General features: G+C 46.7%; 1 long non-coding RNA gene across 1 annotated transcript in view; it reads left to right on the plus strand.

Moving 5' to 3' along the window:
- The window catches only part of LOC126042728 (uncharacterized), a 71,469-nt gene extending 69,974 nt beyond the window's left edge, over positions 1-1,495 (plus strand). The window contains exons 3-4 of the long non-coding RNA XR_007507273.1: positions 616-664; positions 1,466-1,495. This is a non-coding gene — a long non-coding RNA (uncharacterized LOC126042728). The remainder of the gene's footprint in view (positions 1-615; positions 665-1,465) is intronic.
- Positions 1,496-6,734: the final 5,239 nt, after the last annotated feature.

A 6,734-nucleotide genomic window follows, 5' to 3' on the forward strand; every position in this document is an offset into this window, starting at 1 on the left:
TCCCTTTGTGAGAAGGGCTGCTCTGAAGCCTGGGGTGCCAGGGAGCAGCAGGGGCAGGTGCTCCCCCTGAGAGGTGAGCTGGCTGCTGGGACTCATCACAGGGCTGGCAGGACTGTGCCTACACTGGCTGGACCACAGTCAGCCAGCATGGCAAGCAGGGCAGTCATAGGGATGGTAACCAGCCTCAGCCAAGCGTCCAGCTGCCAGGTGAGCCCGTAGTGGCATGTCTGAGGTCAGGCCAGGAGGTCAGCGTGGCAGGGAGGTACGAGACCAGGTATGTGCCTACCTACCCTCAACACAGCTTGGGCAAGGACAGAGGCCGAGGGTCTCAGCTTCAGAACCGTGCCTGAGCAACAGCAGGGCAGGCCCCGGCTTCCCAGTCTGAACTCAGATTACACCCAAGCACTATCAGCCCAGACCTGGAGTGCAGGCAGCTAAACCCTGGGGCAGGGCAGGTGCACTCAGGGCCCCGGCAGGTAGAACTTGCACAGTCCGGTGTTGCACTGGCACCTGGGACTGGGTGGTGAAGGTAGCCAGCACGGGCTTGTCTCTGTTTGTTCAGACCTGCGTCTAGTTGTTTATGCAAAGAAGTCTGAAGTGTCTGTTTATTCGCAGATGGTGTTCATGTCAGTAAGGCTATGACTTCGGCTGTAATTTCAGTAAGGTATGTAACTGCACATGTTTGGGGTTTTTTGGTACAACCTATTTGTCAAATTAAAACAGTTCAAAAGCCAAAATTTTTAGAAATGCTGAAATTAGTGATTTACCTATACCTGATGTGTGAGTAGGACAGCAATTAATCATATCTAGTATTTACATAGTAGTATTCAGCCAAATTACAAGGAGAGAGATCATTATTATTTACATAATCTAGAGGAGGAAAACAGGTTTCAGGAGAGGTCAAACAAGAGGTCAGCCAGCATGTGTGAGGTCAGTCTTCCAAGAAGTAATATTTGGCACATGAAAGCAGACTGATTTTTTTTTTTCATTATTTTTTCCCCAGAAATACTGAACACCCACAGCTTGCTTTGAAATTACTGGGAACCCAAGTATTTCTGAAAATCAGTCTGTATGTGACCCACTTGTACTCCTAAATAGACATTTAACTTCTGATGCGACAGTTTGAGCTAAGCAACTTGCATACAGAGAAATCACACCTAGGTCTTATGGAGGAGTAGAAACTGGGATCCATGATTGAAAATCATGTTTACATCCAGTTTTACTGTAAAGCATCCAGTTATCCAGGAATGACAGAATGAGAGCAGTAGCTTTGCTCCATTGCTCTATTTGAACCTGCTGGTTTCCACTAGTTGCCTTGCTGATGTTTTTTGTGATTTTAGTGCTAGGTTTGCTCACAACTGCAAAAAAAAAAAGCTGGCTGTGGGGTCTGTGCAGTACAGCTTTGCTGAGGCAAAGCTTCCCAACCCTCTGAAATATCATTCTCATTTGAGTCATTTCTTGCTAGTGAGAAACACACTCCACATTTGTGGCTGAGACTCTACACAAGCCCCCGGAAGAAGCCTACACACGTGGGATTCCAAAGGGGCTGAATGAAGCAAATTGCACCATTTCCCATCGCTCAAGAGGACCCAGCTGCAATCAGCACCCCCGCTGCACCTCCAGCCCACTTTTAGGTGAGTCAAAATCCCAGAATACCAATTGCCTAGCAGAAGGAAGCAATGATTTCCTTTATACATCACCAGCTGGGACCAGGGTCTGAAACCTTTTGGGAACAGCCTCCAGATGGACATAAGTCTGGAACTGGAGTGTTCCCAAAGATTTGAGGAACCCCTCTGAGCCCTCAACCAAGGTACATTGCTAGCTACCCACTTCTAACGCAAGTACTAAGCCACTAATTCCCAAGACAGTTCTCAAATTGGACCAAATAACTTTTGCGAAATCTGATGTTCGGTGTTGCTTTTACTCGCAATAAGGCTTAATGTAGTAGCACCATAGCTCTGTACCTATAGCTAGCTTGCTTTTACTGTAGAATCTTATAAGGAAGGACATAGGCCTCTGTTGATACAGCTCCAAGATAAACAGCTAATCAGGCTTACTTCTTTGGCTGGCATGCCTAAGATCCTTCCTTTCCTTCCTCACTCCCCAGGGTACTGGCAAAAGTTTGCAGAGGCCTGCATGGCACGGTGTGAACTAGATCTGCTGCAGAACAGAGCTTATTAGTGCAGCTCATCTGTCTCTTCCAAATATCACAGTTGTCTTCACATTTTGAATAGCAATTAAAATCAACAGCATGTTACATATTAACAGCCGTAGTAAACATTTCCCTTGGCCATGGCAAACAGCCCTGGGAACTCTAAACTGCAAACAACAGCCCCTCCTCCTGTTTGCAATGGGGATGCACATTTAGGTTCAACACAGCAGAAGTGATTTTCCCCCAATTTGTTGTTTGTCCTTTGTAAGCCACCTGGAGAGCCACAACACTCCAGAGTATTGAATTTAGAAAAGTTAAGTCCCCTGAGCAAACTGGAGTTTATTATTCTGGAGTTTATGAAAAGCATAAACTCAAGTAGAAACAAATATTAACCATGGATTGCTGAGAGGGATGCACACCCTGCATAGTATTCATTTCTCACTGGCTACAGGTTTGTCTGGTTAATCCCACACACTGATATTCATTAGCTAGATGAATACACCCACAGCAAGAACAGAATGAATTTGCAGGGTTGTTAGTTGGCATAACTTCAGCGACTGTTAACAAGTCTTCATTCTTTATATACCAGTTGTCAGTCTTAGCCTTCTATTTAATTTATAGGAGAGATAAGTGCTATCACAGTCTTGCAAATAAAGAGGTAGAAGCAAGAATAGTAGGGCTTGTCTGAGGCCACTGTGGAGACAGCAACTGAAAATCTGGCAGCTCCAGACCCGTATTTACAAATGTAAATTGTCTGATGGTATTGGTGTTGTCTTACTGGTCACAACTCTTGCAAGGCGCCTTAGTTCACAAACGAATCCTTTCTTTGACAGTAACTTTTCAAGTCTGATGAGCTCTCACAGACTGTGTGACATTTAAACTGGATGTTGCCACCGAAATGTGCCGTGTCTCATGTATTATCCCTTTGCTCTTTGATCAATTCCTCCTTCTCGTTTAGTTTGCAATTAAGTGTCTTGCAGGAGGTTCCCAGTTTTGATTGGATTTGTTGATTGCTTGCCAGGGCATTGCAAGAATTAGACTGTGATGAACGTGATTTGTTCGAGGAAGGCAAGCACCACACCCAGACATTCCCTCATACACCTCAGAGCCAAACCAAGCCTGGTGGTGTGGGTCGGTGCTGAATTCTCATCATCTGCGCTTCGGTCTGTGCTTGGGCCTGAGCTGGGATTTTACATTTACAGGAATCTTGAGCTGCTGTTAGGGTAGCAGAAAACCCAAGCCCATGTAGTTCGTACAGCCTGCATAAACCCATTGATCTCATTTTAAATGTTTCTGTCAGTGTGACTTTTTGAACAAGTTTGAACAGGTTCTGCTCTCAAAATTTTTGAGTAAAATTTCATAGGCTGATAAGGACAGCTCAAAAAAAAGTCTCCGCCCGGTGAGGTTTTGAATACCTTACCCACGCAAATAACCCCTTCCGCGGCTAGGGCCGCAGCTGAGCAGCAGGCGGAGAGCGGTCTGCCAGCCACGCCGGGAGCCGCCCCGCCCCGCCTGGGTGACCGGCGGCCGGACGTGCCCGGCCGCGCCCCGCGCCCCCTCCGCCCGTGCGCGGGACGCGCCGCGCGGGCGGCGGCGCCCTCTGGCGGCCGCCTCCCGCGCCGCCCGGCCCAGCCCGGCCCCAAGCTTCCCGCCCCGCCCCGCCCCCCGCCGTGCCGTGTGGTCCGGCGGTCGGGTATGGAGTGGGTTTCGCACTCGCATCCCAGTGTTTCCGTCGCTCTTCCAGGTGTACGGAAGGTTCTTGCTGTCGGGCTTCTCAGGTTGCTCTAGTCTCTATCACACCCGGCTCACCTGTGTCAGGCATCCCCCTGGATTGCTCCCCTTTTCTGTTCCAACAGCGCTGCTCGTGCTTTCGCCAAAGAGTGCAGTTATGAAAGCACCGAGGCCCGTTTGCAGCAAAGTGTCTCATGGGACCAGAATTTAACATTTTAAGCCTGTTAGGAAATGGCAAAGGGAATTGCATGACTGCAGATATGCATGTGTTCTGCAGAGAGGCGACTTGGAAAAGGCTTTAAAGCTCTTTCGGGCTTTAGAGGAAAAGAATATATCAACAACTACAAACCAAGTGAGAAGGCAGTGCAAAAAATTGCTCTGAAGGTGGCAGCCACTTTGATATCTTAGGACAGGTTCCCTTGGTTCTCTCAAGGGCTGCATACCTCTCCTGAGGGTTGTGATCAATTTGTGCAGGCCCAGCTGATAGCCAGAGGGAGCACTCAGAGCCCTGCTGGGGATCACGAGATCTTACTCAACTCCTTCAGGAAGTGCCAGCTCAGTTCTGCCCAGTCCGTGCTGCCTTTGTACCCCAAGGCTCAGGCCATGGGGTAGGAATGGTGGCGAGTGCTCCTTATGAGTTGGTGGAGGTCAGGGAAGACCACTCAGGGAGGCGTGTGTTCCTGTAGATAACATTGGCCCCCATGTACTTTTGGGGAGCCCAGGGTGCCAGCAGGAATGTGAGGAAGTCTGGAGGGCCATGTCACCCTGTTGTTCTAAGACCTATTAGCCTGATGATCACCTAGTGAGCCTAAGCTACCTGGCTTGGTGAATTCCAGGGGCAAATACCAGGACCAGCTTCTTAATGGAAAGTATATGTTTATGGCGTTTATCATAGTTGCTTTCTCTTCTTTCTTCCTCTGAATCCCCTTGTCATTTTATATGCAAGTTTCACATCGCTTTCATTTGTTTCCTTTCTAATCTGAAGAGTCCCAGTTTACTTAATCCTCTGTTAGAGCAGCATTCCATGTACTTTGCTAGCCTTGTTGCCCTTCCTACTTACGAATAGTAATGATCAGCTCAGAGTCCATCACTTCATACCTGAAGCTGGGATTTTCTCCCCACGAGCATCACTTGACGTTTATCTGCAATAAATGTTAGTGCAGGCAAATGAGAAGCAGTGGAAAAAAAGCAACAACAGTGGAAAAGTGTGGGATGCTGCCTTCTGGGGGCAGTGTGCAGTTGTGTAATTACAGTAACCATGCTCAGCTTTATTTCACAAATGCAAACTGTGCGCTTGTTGTTTCAAGAATTCCGCTTATGCTGGAACTACTTCCCCATCGCATCTAGTCTGGCTCTTTACACCTCCTGTACTCAGTAACAGTGGGGCCATTACTTGAGTAATTGAGTAAATGCTTCCCCCACTACTACCTCCAGTTCCCAGAGTTTTGTCTCTTTTTATTTTACCCATCTCCGGAGTATTTTTTTTTTCTTTTTCTCAATACATAAGCATGTTGATTTTTCCCTTATTATGGTCTCCTAGTAGAGAGCTCTTTGGAGGGACCCTATAGAGATACCCTTCATGGAGGCTGGGCTTTCAGTAAAGGTTGTCCAGGCAAACTGCTACTTTTACACATCTCATTTGCTTACAGTGGACCTCTTTGCTTCATGCAGCCTGATGCAGCAACCAAAAAGTGGATGCTGTCTCACCTAACTGTAAGAGTTTTAGCCAGGGTACACACAGCTCTGTGGGATGGAGATTAAGAGAGACTGAATGTCAAATATTGAGGAGAAACATGTCTTTTACCCAGAGGTCTTTTTAGGTATATCAAGGCAACTTCCCCATTTCCTTCAGACACATAAACAAGAACACCTTGTTTAGTGGCAGCAGGAAGTTTCTGTTTCTTTCACTTCCTGGGAAAGTACTTTTCTTCATTCTTTCTTTTCTGTGGCAAACAAAGCTCTGCTAGCAGATTCTTCCCCAGTGGTTCACCCTGGTGAGAAATGCTTGTCAGCTCATTCTCTGAAAGCAGCTAATTGAGGTTGTTTGCAGCTGCAGATAACATTTTCACTGTTGCCTTTCTACGCATGAGATTTCTTTCTGAAGTGTGTGGCAGTAGGCACAGTCACCACATGTAGACCTCTGTCATCCATATTACATGTTATCTAGCTAAAGATGCTTATATAGGAGCATCTTGCCTGACTCTGCCTCAAACATTTATTTGCCTTGCTTTCCCCCTGCGTTTATAGATAAGAAGTTAAATTTTCAAGGTCATAAGCAGACAGGGTGAAGTGTAGGACAGAGACCTGCCTTTTATTCTAGTGCTTGAATTTTAAGCCAGACTTTTCCCAAGCTGCTGCCTGAAGAGGGCTGGGTTATTATTTAGCACAGGTCTTCTTTCTGTTATTTCCAACTGCCTCAAAAAAGCCCTCAAAACTTTTGACACCTAGCAATGTGAAAACATACAGAGCAGCCAAAGAAATGGAAGCAAAGCTCTACCATCTCCCCTCCACCTCTTCCTCAGACTTTAGGGGAGAAGAAAAGTAATTTTCAGGCCCAATGGGTACATGAACCTATCAGCCATTATCAGGAGTACCACAGATAGCAAAGACAGGGAACATTAATTTTCCTGAATCTGCTGGAAACAACCATATCTTTAGCATTACAGACATTTATTCATATCACTTACTGCACTTTCCTACTACTTTTTTGAGGTCCCATGGGTTGCTAGAGAGGTCATGAATGCGAATGAGAGATAGGCATGTGACAGCAGCTATGAAAAAAAGTAAGCATAGGGCAAGCTCCCTATTGAGGTGTGATTCACTTGATCAGGATATTCCTGAAGAGTTCATA

The sequence above is a fragment of the Accipiter gentilis genome, chromosome 9 (genome assembly GCF_929443795.1).
Source record: "Accipiter gentilis chromosome 9, bAccGen1.1, whole genome shotgun sequence".
Taxonomy (NCBI): Eukaryota; Metazoa; Chordata; class Aves; order Accipitriformes; family Accipitridae; genus Astur; species Astur gentilis.